At 40.5% G+C, this 15,967-nt stretch overlaps 1 protein-coding gene across 2 annotated transcripts in view; it reads right to left on the reverse strand.

Annotated features, from left to right (window-relative positions):
- LOC124159473 (matrix metalloproteinase-2-like) overlaps window positions 1-15,967 on the reverse strand; it is a 764,180-nt gene that overhangs the window by 665,801 nt on the left and 82,412 nt on the right. The gene's annotated exons all lie outside the window — the stretch shown is intronic.

Raw genomic sequence — 15,967 nt, forward strand, 5'->3', positions numbered from 1 at the left:
CTTAATGCTCGCCACTGCCGAACGGATAGATATGGGAATCCGTTTTTGCCCCGAACAATAAAGGACTAAATGAAATGAATGCTAGGTGGAACTCCGTATGAGCATTTCATTCTTATCTGTAAACGACTGGTATACTTAGGCCCCCCACCCATCATACTTCTATTGAGGCAGCTTGCGGGGAAGATGTTTAACGTCCCAGGAGAAGTATTGAATTCACACCCCCGACAATTTTTTTACTGGCGCCCATTGACGGCAAGATTTATATTTTTCTCTGTGTGACAGAGGGAGAGAGCGTACGTAATTATTATATGTTTTTTTGAGATATCTGAGAAAATAAACGTTTAAAGAAAGAAAGAATGTACTACAGTCAATAAACTATACTTACGATAGATCTACAATCATCTATAAAGTCTACACACTGCTTTTTTCATAAACAGATTCTGGTCACAGTATTCACACACCCGTTTCTTAAAATACATATTCTCACTCAATGGCATATCAATACCTTTTCTCTCAAAAACCTCTCTCAACACACTGGTCCATTACAGTACCAGAAACTTCATTCAACGGTTTACCAAGAAATAGACACGCGATCCGGTTCCAACGAGACGGGTCCAACTTTCAACGGAAGGGTAAAAAAAACTGGAGAATTTTGGGAGCTGAACAAGTTTTTGGCATCGTACTCCACATCACTGCCCTCACAGCAAAGAGGAGATGAAGAAGAATGCCTCCTGAGGGGGATTTTTTCTAGGAGGTAAGAGTGTCTCTCTCCACACTATAATGTCTGCGTGGAAGACAGAGAGAGCGCGAGAGTAGCAATTTTTTTGTGAAGGTTTTTTTCTGTATGCGTGGGAGAAGATACGGACGGAAGGAGAAATCGTCCCACGTTGCATCGACGGGAAAAAGAGGAAAGGAAGGAAGGAAGAGGAAGTAGGGAAGGAATAGGACCTATATGAACCAGAGGAAAAAAACAGCGAGACGGAGAAACCCATCCGTTTCCTGGACTTTCCCATCCTTCCGGGAAACACCCCTAGCGACTCCGAGATATACTCACTCCCCTTCCGCGGGGAAAAAACGGATTGCAATCAAATTGCATCAAATCAAGTGTCCAAGAAGGATTATTGACGACCTCAGCGGGTCAAGATGATAGGAATTCAAAGCCGAGCGTGGAGTGAAGTCAACGAAGAGAGGCGAGGTATCGTGGAGACTAACTACGTAAAATGTAGAACACAAAAAATGTAGTATGTGTACACTTGAATGTTGACTAGTACTATAACATGGAGAGCAATATATTAGAGCCCCAATATATGTCCAGGTGTGACAGAAATGATAAATTAAGAGAGGTATTATTCCGAACGGATAGGTATGGGAATTCGTTTTTCCTCCTAACAATAAAGAGCTTTAATACATGCTAAGTGGAACTTTGTATGGGCATTTCTTTTTCATTAGTCAATATCTGGGGGGGCACCACTGATTTAGAGCGTGGAGCCAACTGTGGCCGGAATGGGGGTCTTTGGGTAGGACAAGCCACGCCCACTTTGTGCAAAATATGTATTGGCAATCCCATAAGGATCAATGCTCACTATTTGGCAAAATTTTTTGTCATAACTCGTTAATACATTGAAATAACCTATGGAACGCACAGTTTAAACCTTATTTCCTCCTTAATGGGTGGCTTCGCGAAGTTATAACTCAAACATCTTTTCTCGGGGTAAAATTATTATCAATCACCACGGTTACGTTCTGCAACCAGCTCAGCCGAAAATAAAATTTTACGAGAGTAAATTGTCGTTTATCTGCGTATATACTGGTATTTAATTTTATTACAGCCAACGGAAATCTAACAATTACAGTAATAAAGTATATTTTCAAGTATATCTCTACCAGTAAAGTGGCTAACAGACACAGTGTTTATACATTAATAGAGGTACTGCGAATGATGGGGAAAATCCAATGAGAATCACCAGCGATATACTAATGATTAGGGTAGCATTTTTCGCTTAATGTAGTTCATTTTCAGAACAAAACTTAGCCTTCTCAAAATATCAGTCACAGACTAAGTTCAAACCAAGCTGGCGGAACTTTGACCACGCCAAAAACTCGGAAACAGGGCCTCCAGATATTCACAACCTCCTTGGTCCTAACATCACCCGCCATATTACTGAGGCGGCATGCTGTGAAGTATGTATATGCAGATGAAGTGATAAAGGCCAGGTTAGTGGATAATATATGGGAGGATTAATCAAGGAAAGTCGAAAAAACTGAGGAAAAAATTCAAGCGCAATCAGCATGCTTCCGACCAAAGGCGCCAAATTTTTATCACTGGCGCCATTCCAGGAAAAGAAACTCGAGCCACCACTATCGCGGTCCACAGATCTTATGCATGAAAAGTAATCGTGGGAACCGGGGAAAGCGTGAGAAGAACCAATCTATTCATCCCAGCTTCCAACGTGGCTCCACTAACACCATTCCCATGTCTCTTCACCGCATCCGATGCGACAAAATTCCAATAAATGACGGAAATTCTCTCTCGGTTTACCATTGGACACATGCAGCTCTCTCTGAGAAAAGCTTTCTCAGGGTTCATGGGTAAACTATTTGGAAAACAAATCCTGTTTAATATCAAGAAATTTCAAACGGGGATCATGAAATATCAGCAAAAAATTCTAAATATGTGGCTTGCCCAGAAATGATTCACATGAGCTTGCTTATAGCTAAAATTCATGAGCTGAGAGAGCTTCAGCGAAGATTCATCATGCCCTTACTGCACTAATATTTTCCTTCATCAAATCTCCCTCTAATCTTTTACTTTATAGATATTTAATCGTAAATAAATCAACATTTTCCTTCAAAAAATCTCCCTCCAATTTTTTGCGTTTAAAATACCTTATGATGCACGTGATAATAATGAAATTTTCGATAAGTTCGAGCATTGGAGACCATCATAAATAGTTTTGCCCAGCCATCGTAATTGGATAACTAAAATCGTGAATAATCATACATGAAGCACCATCTGGGCTTTGCTTTACGGTGCGGAAATATTGGACGAAAAAAGACACTCGTGATGCGGGCGAGGAGAACGAAAAGGGTGGAGTGGACGAATAGGAAGAGGAATGACCAAGTGTCAGATATGGCGTGAGAGGAGAGGAATATCCAAGACGAGATAGGAATGGAACAGATGGTTTGCATGGAAATATTACAGAAAGAAGAGAGGACGTTAAAATCCGTGTTAGAAGGAAAAATTTTAGGTAAGCGAAGGGGGAGGAGGAAGGCAATAAGTTTTACTGATGGAAAGAAAGGGATTAAGCCTTATCGTTAGCTGAAGAGAAAGGTCCTAACTAGGCAGGCAGAGCTAACTCGCAATACACTCCCTGTAAACCCATCTTAACTGGTAGAATACTGCATAATATACAATAATATATTAAAATTAGGTTCATCGTTAATTAATGGCGTGGTTTTGAACACAGTTTAAATGAAAACAGAATTACTCACAGTTTATGTTTTATATTTTCCGAATTTGCCTTCTCTAACAGTTTTTAAATAATTCATGTATTTTGAGTATGTGCGCCCATAGTCGCACGACAAGAGAGAAATTCGGCGTCCACATTAGCCTACTCGTAACGAAAGGCGCCAATGGGACCACGGCTTAACGTCCCATCCGACGGACGGCGTGCGGCACTTGGAGTGTCCAACTCAAGGCTCTCAAACATGGATGGGACAATTTCCCACCCATGTTTGAGTCATCCATGTTTTTCCCATTGGGACAGCCTCTGAAAAACCTCTGCCCCTGCCGTGAGTTGAACCCGGAACCAAAGGGTGGGAAGTGAGTACTTCAGGAGTAGGCCAATATCATTTCCGGGTCTCTCTCTGGTCCAACGACTAAGGGCGCACATATTGAAATTTAACAACCACGTGGAAAAGCTGTTGGAGACAAAAAAAACTCGAAAAATAAAAAAAAAACATAACCTAGAAGTAATTATGCATTCATTTATGGTAACTCTATATAATAACACCACTATTATTCGTGGAATCCTCCTCTCGAAACCTGCACTACTTAGCATAGACCGCCTCCCTTGCGACCTTCCCCCAGAGTCATATGGTCGGAGAATGGTATCTCAACGGGGAGGGAGATTGTGGACGCGATTTTTTTTCCTATGCTGCCAACAACGGCTGAGAGTGTGCGTGGGAGAGGAAGAAGCGGGCTGAGGAGATGCCGCAGAAGCCAAAGGGAAAGAAGGAAGTGGAAGGGAGACGAGGAACAAATGGGCGTCCACGAATACAACGGGTGAATGACTGCGGGGATGGTGTGGAACCAATCCGTGTTCCGGATTCCCAACTCCTTCCGGGAACTCCCTCCGGAATATGGACAATATCCGTACGATGCAAGTTCTCCTACGATATATCTTATATTAGGGAGTATCTACTAATTACATGAGGCGTTTAGGGGGTGAGAGGGGGTGAAGCCGATTCTCACCCAATCTCACGCGGGGAAGAGGGGAAGAAGGTCTTGGCAAGTACCATGTATTAACTCTTTTCCTCAAGGAACATGGTTAATTTGTGATCTTAGCAATCTTAAAGCCTCGTCTTAACTAATCTCAAATCAAAATAATTACACAATTTATTGTTTTTTCATGAATCGAACGCAATGAAGCAAAGAGTAATGTATTTATACTGAAAATGCGCAAAGAAGGGACAAAGAGTATGAGGGTTCAACGCGAACCCTTCAGGGATACAACGCACCGTGGCCGGGAACCAAGCCAGTGGCTTATACGCCCGATCACCCGGGGAGGGGATGGAGAGGAAGGAAAAAGGAAAGAGGCGCTGCCGCGATAGGAGCCCGACGACGCCCCTGGGATAGGATAGGAGCGGAAGGAACGGGACGGGGATAAACACCTCAACGCTATAGAAGCGAAGAGGGCCCTGCTATAAGCGAAGAGGGCCCTGCTATAAGCGAAACCCGGCAAGCCATTAATATTCTAACGATCTTGGAAGATGAGGAAGAATGATCCAACGATCAAATCGTTAGATATTGAAAACACGCATTTTGAAAATGAGATTAGAAAGAGGGGGCCGAGCTAAATCTCACGATATCTCATGGAGGGGAAGGGGAGGGGGGGAAGAAATCGCCAAAATCACCACACGTAATCAATGGACGCTCCCTAAACGTAATTAATATAGTCTTGGAGTATAGTTCAGTAAAATATTTTTGTATTGTATTTATGTACAATAGCATTCTTTTTATATTTTTTATTTTATTATTGTAAAAAAAAAAAACATTTTAAAAAATCATTCATGCCTGCATGTTTTAATTTATTGTACCTATTATGCAGAGCCCTGATGAAGATATAAGAGAATATCGAAACGCCGGCAAACATTTTGCATTCTATTTCACTGACCTATGCTCCAAGACCATAATAATTAATATATATAAATTGAGGTCACGAAAAAGAAATAGATTTATTTTAAAGGACGTATCAATCGAGATCAACCAATCGTATCTTGTCTTCATCGGAGACTCAACTACCGCTCATAGCCGCAAAATAGAAACCAAAAAAATCATTCCATTCCGGCGTTTCTTTGATTTTCCAGTCCAGAAAATAGTACACGTAAAATTTGAGTCATATAATCGAACCTTAAATTAGGTTTATCAAATCGTACGCCAATATACCAGTTCACAAGCAGACTTCAGCCTAGCCTTCTCATAGGAATAGAGTGTATTACATTCCGCAAATATTGTTAGCTATTACAAGACAGAGAGAACAAAACGGCGTAATAGTAGTCAGCAGTCATAATATTGTACCAAAAAATATTATATTAGCCATGCAGTATGCACCGCATTTATTGACAACCTACCCTTGCCGGTAGGTTATTAAAATAGAATGAATACCACAATACGTCCACTATCAAAGGTATTAAGATTATCTCTCACTTAATCCAGGATCAAAATATTTTTCCGCAAAATCATCGAATTGTTCATGATAGGGGTATTTCAGATCACATGACAACCAAGGTTAGCTGGTAGTTTACATAAAATAGGTTAAATGGCCCCACAGCCAGTCTATACACTTAATACAGAGGAAATCGGTTTTCAACTCACCCGGGGACTACAAAAGTACAATTGCTGTGCCTCATGAACTTCTGCTCCTCAAAATACGAAGACAGGAAAAACTCACCTGCAAAGAAATAAAGAGAGATTATTAATATGAGGGCAGATGTCGTCTTGTTGAAAACCGTAAAAGGTAAAAATTGATTACGAACACACCGCATACGAGCGGGAGTATTGTGAGGATGCATCATTGCCGTTAGACCAGTCGCATTTCGTGTTTTTCTTTAGATTTTCCATATAAATGATTCAGAAAAATGCAGACAAGGGATATTGTTAAAGATTGAATGCCACAGTACACCTAATTTTAAAAATATCAGTAGGTACTGTTTCTCATTTAACCCACTATCAAAATATTTCTGTGCCTAATTATTATATTATTCATGAAAAGGTTTTATTTCAGACCACATGACAACCATGATTATTCGGTAGTTCACTATGACGGCTCAAATAGGTCAACTGAACACGTACTACAGAGGAAATGGTTTTTACCTCATTTACCTACTCCAGGGGTACCAAAGTGCAGTTTTAAACACATGCCTAAGAAACTTCAATAAAATGGTTAATAATTTAAATGAGTAATATTTCACGACGAAATATCGGCTGAGCGAAAAAATAAAAATAAATTATCGATGTCAAACGTCTTCAAAGTTGTAAATCAATCAATACCATTAAAAGCCCTACGTGATAGCGTAAAATTCGAACAAGTAATGAGCAAAGAAGAAAAACAATGTAAGACAGATCAAGTGGGAGTTATGCGTGTTGCAGTTCAACAATGTTCACCATAAAATACACAAAATGCATTGAACGACAATCATTGTTTCCAAGCCCAAAGACCAATAACAACACAGCCGCATCTGAAAGGGTAATAACCAGACCTCTAAGCGTGAAAAGGAAAATTTTGTTAAATAGAAATACAACTCTCTCAAATTCTGAAGTCGAGCTTCAAAAAATGAACGCCACTCTCATAGAACTTAGAGACGTAGACTCCTCCGGAAAAATAATTTCATGGTCAGACACTATTTCAAAACATTTTACACGCTAGAAGGAAAATAGGCGGACTCATGGTTTGCTTCCTCCCAAGATACTGCACATCCAGGAAATTCAACCATTGAGATGAAAGTGGGCGATAGGGAGGCAGCTGAGCGAAAAGGGGAGCAAATGCATTTTAGAAAATCGGAGCGTGGAGAAGATGTTTTCAAAAGGGATTGGATGAATAAGGAACAAAAATCTCCTCGCGCTTCAACCCGCAATCATTTCAAATTTCCTTTTTCTAATCATTTTCAACGGTTCTCTTTCATGGAAAAAATCTGATTCCTAAAATGATGCCATGTTTTTGAGAATCGTGAGCATTCATACTATTTAATATTCTTCAGTAGAAATTATCACACGTAACTTATTCCACCGATGAGAATGATTTAACTGCGATGAGGAAATTAACTGCTTTAATACTTTTTAATTCATGAAATGACTAATAAGAAGGCAAAGGTTAATACAAGGATTAGAGTTATCGCTTCACATAAGTTAGGTCTCATTTTGAATTTACGGCGTGGATAGAGATTTTCATGGATATAACGTGGAGGGCACTTCAATATAATATTTTTATTTTGTAGATAAAGGTATTATCAAATACGTATAAAAATTAGGAAAATCGAATGTCCTCCTACATTGTTATAAATCGATTGAAAGTTTGAATATGTTATAAACAATATTATATTTCTTGAATATCATTAAGGAATCCATTGATATTTTTATAAATTCCAAACACTTAAAATGAGGCATTTCATACTAATATACTTCCTTATTTCCGGAGATATGACGTTTAAGGCTTATACGCTTTCTTAAAATTGCATTTTCACAGCATTGCAGTTTCTTGTAAACCGTTGCGTGCATTACAAAAAGACTGGGGATTTCGTTTTCTGATAAAGTAAAGACTATTTGGTCGAAATCGGTGATGCAAGGGGCGAATACACCCAGTCGACTTCGGGTGGAATGACCCATATATATGATAACAGGGGCGCAGCTAGGAATTAATACTGGGGGGTTTAGGTGTAACTAATACCGGCCTGTGTGGGGGTATGGTGTACCCACCAGGACAAGCGGTAGGTGCATGATTAATAAATTGCGGAATTTGAAGATAAATAGTTCAAAACGGTTAGTTTTACGGCTTTATGAGGGATATTTTATTAATCCTTTCACTATTCTATTAGTAATATCAATCCAATTAAGTAAAATGGATTAAATTTAAAAATTTCTCCGAGCTCTGAGGGGGGGTTTATCCCCCAAACCCCCCCCCCCCCACGCTGCTCCACTGAATGATAAGACTGTGATACGCCCACTGTGTATTGCACAACCGCCTTCAAAAGGAAGATGTTAATGAATCTTTGCAGTCAAAACTGGCATAAAAATTGGCAAAATATTAAGCTGAAAGTGTTTTAAATACCATTCCTCTGGCAGTGAAAGTCTTCTTCGGTAAATCTTTTCCAGTAAATCACTTCTAATAATAAACTCCATCCCTAAAAACCTCAGTCTCTGCTCCCCTCTCTTGAAGGTATACAATTACTCCTGACCCACATTCTCCAGAAAATGCCTCTCTTTTCCTCCCCTTCCCATTCCTGTGTAATTGGAATTTAAAGAGTGCTGGCAAGTGGGGACGGAAGCAAACAGAGGAAAGGTAAACACGGCACAAATACCTTCGCATTTCCATCATTATCTTTTTTTTCCTTCAATTAATTCACCTCGTCTGAAAACCTTCCCTTCACGGCAATTCTTTCGAAGCGCAAGAATGTGGAATTCTTTCCGTGTGCCAGATGTCGCGTACATCAAGGTACGATCTCTTTTTGATCGCATTTTTATCAGAGTTCCATAGTAACCGAACTCTCTCGTCAGGCCGATGGGGGAGGAAAAAAAACACGTTCGCCAAAGTTGTCGGAACGTCTCGACCCCCAAGTGATATACGCGTCCTCGTATAACTGAGAATCCAACTCCTTATTTCAAGCCACTTAACTCCATACGATCGAGTACTTTTATCTCGACTCGCTAAGTGGTAGTCGAGTGGAGAAAAAAAATAAAAAGACAGGGCCTTAATCCCAAACTCCCTTTAAAAAAAGCCACCACACGAATCTTCTCCTCGTAAAAGCTGAGGAATTTTTATCAGGTGAGCCACTCACTTCGTATACTAAAACTGAAGGACGAGGTCGGGCGCCATAAGGTTTTGTTACACATTCGCAAGAAATTTCAGCCCAAGAGAAAAACGGACACAGTAGCAAGGACATCAGGAAGAAAATTGCACTAGAAAAGGAGGCGTTCATCAACACGAAGGAGCTTCTGATAGGACCGTTATGTAAGACTTTAAAGAAAAAGTTAGTGAAGAGTTTGATCTGGAGTGTAGCTCTCTACGGTGCGGAAACGTGGACATTGAGGAAAGAAGACGAGAGAAGATTGGAGGCATTCGAGATGTGGGTATGGAGAAGAATGGAGAAGGTGAAATGGACGTAGAGGAGGAGAAACGACAAAGTTCTGGACATGGTGGGTGAGGAGAGACAGCTTTTTTGATGAAATACGGAGGAGACAGTAGGTATGGATGGAGCGAGTACTTAGCGGGGAGGGGATGTTGCAAACCGTGTCTGAGGCTAGAATGTTTAGTATACGAGGGTGACGAAGATAGAGAATAGCATTTTTAAATAGAATGAAGGGGAGAACACCTTATTTTGAATTTAAGAGGACAGTTCAAGAAGGGAGGGGAGACTGCTGAAGTAATTGTTAAATACTCCATGCAAACATACCTTTACCGGTAGAATAATGATGGAAATAGAACCAATAACTTTGAAAAGATAAATATTGGAAAAATTCCTGATGCTGGTGACAACTCGTTTTTATTTTCAATAAAATATTTTGAAAATAAACATAAGAAATCGATCGATTTTAATTGCCAATTAAATTCGACCTTGCGTATTTTTCTCAGATTATCTCCCACAATCATGAGGGAATTCAGGATCGCTCAAATCGTTGTCGCAGGATAGTGAGTCGGCTCGGCGCAGCATTTATCAGAGGCAGTGCGTCGAGACGAGATGCCGAGTAAAAAGGCGAAGTCAGCAGGCAAGGAGCATCCAATTAACAGCAACGCACACAATATGGACACGACATCCATCCTAACGTATTCGACTATTCTGCATCCCTGACGGATCCAATTACAGGGTATTCGGAAAATACATCTCCGCAATAACGCAAAAAATAGCAAATCAGGTGGAGTCGCGCGTTCAAGACCTCGAGGACACTTGTGAGGCATCGGTGAAGCTAAAACGCCTTTGCCTCAAACTTTTCCATCACGGATAAGTGTCGTCCATCTTATTGAATAGAACACCTCATAAATGTGTCTTTCCAACGTTCGCTTTCATACAGTTTTTTTTACCGTTAACATTTGTAATTATCAGCAGCCTTCATCGTAGAAAGGTTAGCCTATAATTCGTTTACCATCGTCAGTATCAATTTATTTAAGTGCTTTTAACAACAGGCTGATTGTTCAACGACCCAAATAGGTATAAGAAAGCATGCCAAACTAATTTTGACTATTTTGTTGTGAATTGAAGAGGAAAGCCCACGAAGGAAGGGGGGACGGCCAGAATACTTACTAAATACTCCGCGGAAACCAACCTAAATCGGTAGAATAATTTATTAATAATAATACTTACTTGCATGATACTTGAATTTCAAACAATTAATCATTTGACCAGTTTTAACTCATAGAAAAATTTTAACTACAATATGAAGCTCGCAGTGCTAGAATTCAAGTGGAAATCATCAGTTGAATCAACTACGTTTGCACGGCGGCGTAGGCGGAGCGGCTCTCGCGAGCGCCCAAGGGAACAGAGACTTCGAGGGTTCTGGGCGAACCCTCACCAGGGTTACAACGCACCGGGGCCAGGAACCAAGCACGAAGCTTATACGCCCGCGCACCCGGGGAGGGGGAAGAAAGGAAGGAAAAAGGATGGAGACGCCGTCGCGATCGGAGCCCGCCGACGCCTCCAGGGAAAGGAAAGGGTTGGAAGGGAGGGAAAGAGGGATAAAACACTCCAGTGCTATGGAAGCAAAGGAGGCCCAATCTAGCGAAACCAAGCGATGCTATTTCTCTGCCACCATCCCGGGGAGATTTTTCTATAAGGAAGAAAAATCCCAATATAGGGACAGTGCGCCCAAGGGAACAGCTAGATGGAGATGTGTTTCCTTCCCCAAGGATCGGTCCGATCACACGTATGAGATGAGTTGATTGAATAGTTGGCTCGGTACAGCCACCCGGTGTCCCGCGTCCCATGGGCACAATGAGGTTTCAAGGGAACACGGAACCACACTCCCAACATCGCAAGGTGATTCGAGCATATGTAGTACCTTAGTACCTTCAGAGCACGTTTTAGGTAACTAGGCAGAGGCTAGATCACAAGCAAGGATGAATGCGCTGGATCTTTGACGCAGGGTAATAAGTGACACCAAACTGCCATTCAAATGTTACGTTACCGCGCCGAAGTAAAACTACTACGCCGCGCCGCCAATATGGTACTAAAATTGTCGCCGTAGATATTAAGGCTTCCTGAAAAATGGGGTCATTAACTTCTGGACCGCCGAAGCTACTACTTCTTCGCACTAAAGAGCTATTTCTTCCTCTCCACGAACAAAACAAATCTTTTTATGATAAACGGAGCGAAGCCAGTGAATGCCTTAAAAATCCGGGATCAACTTGATGGACACCACAAGAGGTGGAGGATAGGAAATCGGCCAAAAAGCAACGCCGTCAAATATCCGATGCATCTTTGCATTTGCAATCATAAGAATCAAATACTACATTTATGTTCTACAAAATAGGTTGCATTTTATAAAATTTCGGGCATTATCAAAGCTTTCAGTTTCACCGCAGGGACAAAAGAAATAAGTTTGGCGCATGCTTGTAAAATCACGAGCCAACCCTATCTACAGCAACAAGGCACTAGTGATGCCAAGGAAAAAAATATACATTTATTCTCATCTTACGTAAGTACTGTGTGTGTTTTGTTCTTGAGGAATTTAACTACTTCAAGTATTGAAATGCATTTTTAGAAAGGATTTTTTAAATGAATAAGAGAAGAATTAAGAGAAGTTTATCATTCTAAAACATCACTTGCGGTTCACATTCCTTTTATTATTTATAGCGTCTTTACAAGATGAATATGGTCAAGTATCTGTATTAATTGGTGTAGACTCACACTTTTAAAAGTAAAAAATATTCTTCAACCTGCCAGACCGATTATTCGGAAACCAAAATACCGTTATTAATAAATATTTTCCAGCGATTTTCCCCCACAAAACACATTAATGCGATATTTTCAACAGCAAATAACGAAAAATAACCGAGCACGTTAAAATTCACTTTCGAATAATACCGTAGATTTTATTTCAAAACCTCCAGGGCGTTTAAATGATTAAACAGGCACGTTACGCACTTCGATGGAATTCTCATTGAAAAAAAGGAGGAACAAACGAGCCTCGATTCAGTGAATCGCACCGGCAAAGGCCTACGGGAAGTCTCACCAATTGCACGCATTGAATCACGCGTGAATCTGCGAAAGTAAGAGAAGCGTGAACTTCGGAGGATGGACTTCCTCACACAATTAAGTCTCTTTAAAATAGTCGAATAGCACAATATCGGTGATTTCATGGAGTTGTAGCACCTATTTAATATGTTCAACAGATTCAGGCTTCAATTGGTGGAAGTTAGACATATTCAAATAAATAAACGATCGTAGCACTTTTCCACAAGAATTTTTAATGCGTACAACGCGTTTCGGCTCACTGAGCCATCATCTGGTACAAGACACTTCAGAACATGTGAAAATCCCTTTTATACCCTTGAGAGGGGTAACGAACTAGCAAGAATGGAACCAATATTTTGACAAAAGACGGAAGAAATTGCGTGAGCTAAATTTTTCGATTTCCCACGCTGAGACTGAAGTCTATGATGTCGCTGTTAGCCTGGACTTTGGGGCCAATGCGAAGCCACAATGTTAGCTCTTGTTTATAAACACTCCTGAGTTTTCAGCCAGTTGCTGAGAGCAAACTCAGCCCAAAGATACGATGGAAACTAGCCGAAGTGAAGCTGACGATAATGGTCCAATCCGGAGCCCAATCCACTACGATAATCTCACGGATAGTTCGTGGTTGGTTCTCGGAAAGACGTCATAATTTCGGAATTAGATGTACTTACACTAAGGTCCATCCGATTTTTCCGTCTCGGATGCCCGTCCGAGAGCGGCCGGGATGACGGAGGGTTTCGGAAATGACTTTCCGTTTCTCGGAAACGCAAAATGATGTTCCAGCTGGTAAATTATGGAATATGTTTTCCGCGAAATTGCTGCTGCACAAGCTGGTAAAAAGTCACAAGTAATTTGCAACACTGGCACGCTATGAGTACTAAATATTATGGGAAATGGATGATTATGTACGGAGTTAGGAATTGAAAAATTTACAGGCTAAAGCAATTGAAGCGTTAATGCTTTGCAAAGCATTCCTCGGATTTAAGGCTTAAACTGATCAAGAATGCAGAAAATTTAGCATAATGGACAGCATAAAAGAGCTTCCGAATGACGGAAACGGAAAAGTTCGATTCCGAAATCTCGGAAACGAGGAGACGTAGTTACTGATAGGGCTCCAGAATACCAACGGTATATCGATATTATCAAAATCTTCACCAGAAGAATTCAACAATCCAGCATATGCAACCAAAGGATTAAGGAAGGTAGAAAGGTAATTTAAATTGAATTCGAGGCGGGAAGGCATCAAAGAAAATTATATTTTTCCTTCAGCCTGATCAACATCGTTCAAGCTAACCTGCGCGACTGATATAAGTGCCATAAAAAATAACAACAGCCTCCATTTCCTTTAAAGTATACGCAGCCGCGAAGGTGATGAGTGACAGCAATTAATGTCGAAATCTTATCCTCAACACTTCAATTGGCGTATGAAAATTCGAGGAAGACATTCTTTAAAATCCGCCAGCAGAGCAAGAAGCACACACATTATGGCGATGATGATCATAAATAAAATAAGCACTATTACACGATGGATTGAAATAAAAGTTGTGAGCTTCACAAAAGCCAGCTACCGGCGCCATAAAGACGGACACAGAATTAAAGGTATGGGGAAAACCGCCCGTCGATTCGTCAGCAAAACGAACTGCTCCCGGATCAAAAGGACATAAAGATTAGGGCAGGCTTTCAAAAATAAAACCATTAAGACGCGTGTTCAAGGGTTGTATTAGGTTTATTATGACGAATAAAGGAATATTCAGGAAACGTATTCCGCCATTGCAGGTGTGCACAAATTCTATGAATTCAACTACTACCGAAGGCTTTTTGACTTTATCGTCATCAACAGAGTTTTTGGACTTAATCATCATCAGCAGACATCAATAGTAAGATCGTTTTTGACCCAGCAAATTTTCCAATTGGGGAATTACCAATTCCTGCATTCTGATACCAAATATTCTGGACTATTATTTCCCAAATATTTTATTATTACTCCCCTTTCTATCCAATCGAGGATGGATTTCGGTTGCCACTTCGGTCGCTTTAAAATCGGCTGGTTTTCAAAAATGTCAACATTGCAGCAATGAGTACAAAACATACCAGTTTTTTTAATATCTTGCAGTATTTTAAAATCGCGAAGAATATCTTCGATAAGCCATAAATTTGGTAGATCACACCATCCCAAAATAAATTTCGGTTCACAGCCCAAATTAAAGCTTATATCTCCGTAAAATTCGCACCGTTCTGCCCGCCCTTGTGGCGGCAGTAACGACTCTAGCAAATCCATTCAAATGAGCGGTACCTGATTACAGTGGCGCCTCCAGGATAGGGTCAAGGGTGGTTAGATAGGATAGCTGGATGGTAACCCGCTAACTAGTGGTGGATCTATGTTTGGACTAAGGGAGGATGTCTGGGGAATTTCTCCCCAATCAAAAAGGAGTTAAATTAGGGATTTTCAAGACTTAAAAGCGGTGGTTTTAGAGTTATTCTTCGATAAAAAAAGACGCAACTAAGCACTTATAGTAGGATATATTATTTGAACATAAACCTATAAAATAGCCCCTAAGTTTAGAATTAATTTGTATTTTAAATCCATATAATGGGTTAATTTACCTGAAAATATAACTAATATTTTTTACAAAGCGGTAACTTACAAAAATTTCGATTTCAACTAGAGTATGTTTCGATACAATGGGGGGGGCTATTGCCTTCTTCCCCCACCCCCCTATATATCCGCCACTGGCTGATTACACATCTACACGTCTACTTAAGGATCCTCTTGTAATACGAGGCGTGTTCAGAAAGAAACGACAATTTTTATATTTCTCGCGAGTTTACAGAGTCCGATTGTCAATTTTTTAAATATGTTGGTATACTTTCGCCTGAATTGTGATAAAATTTTTATCTGCATTCATTATTTTCTTCGTCTGTGGCAGCCGCCGCTAAGGTTAGACACGTGTTTACGAGCGCGGCGATTTTCGGCTCTCACTTCATATCTTGTTCGCTAATTTTTTTGCAAAAAAATTCTGCAACGTTACCCCAGCCTCCGTTTTGCTAGCAATGGCTCCTACATTTACCTATTTCTAAAAATAAAGAGAGCCTTAAAGGACCGCCGTTTTACAAGTATAGATGACATTAAAAGAAATCGCTGACCGAGATAAGGGCTATCCCAAATATTGTGTTTGAGAAGCATTTCGAGGATTAGAAGAAGCGCTGGATCAAGGCTGGGAGCCATTGGAGACTCGGAGGCTGCGCGCTAGGCTTAAATTGCTTGAACAATTGAGAATGGATATCTTTAAGAGCGACACAGAGA

Source organism: Ischnura elegans, chromosome 5 (assembly GCF_921293095.1).
Source record: "Ischnura elegans chromosome 5, ioIscEleg1.1, whole genome shotgun sequence".
NCBI lineage: Eukaryota > Metazoa > Arthropoda > Insecta > Odonata > Coenagrionidae > Ischnura > Ischnura elegans.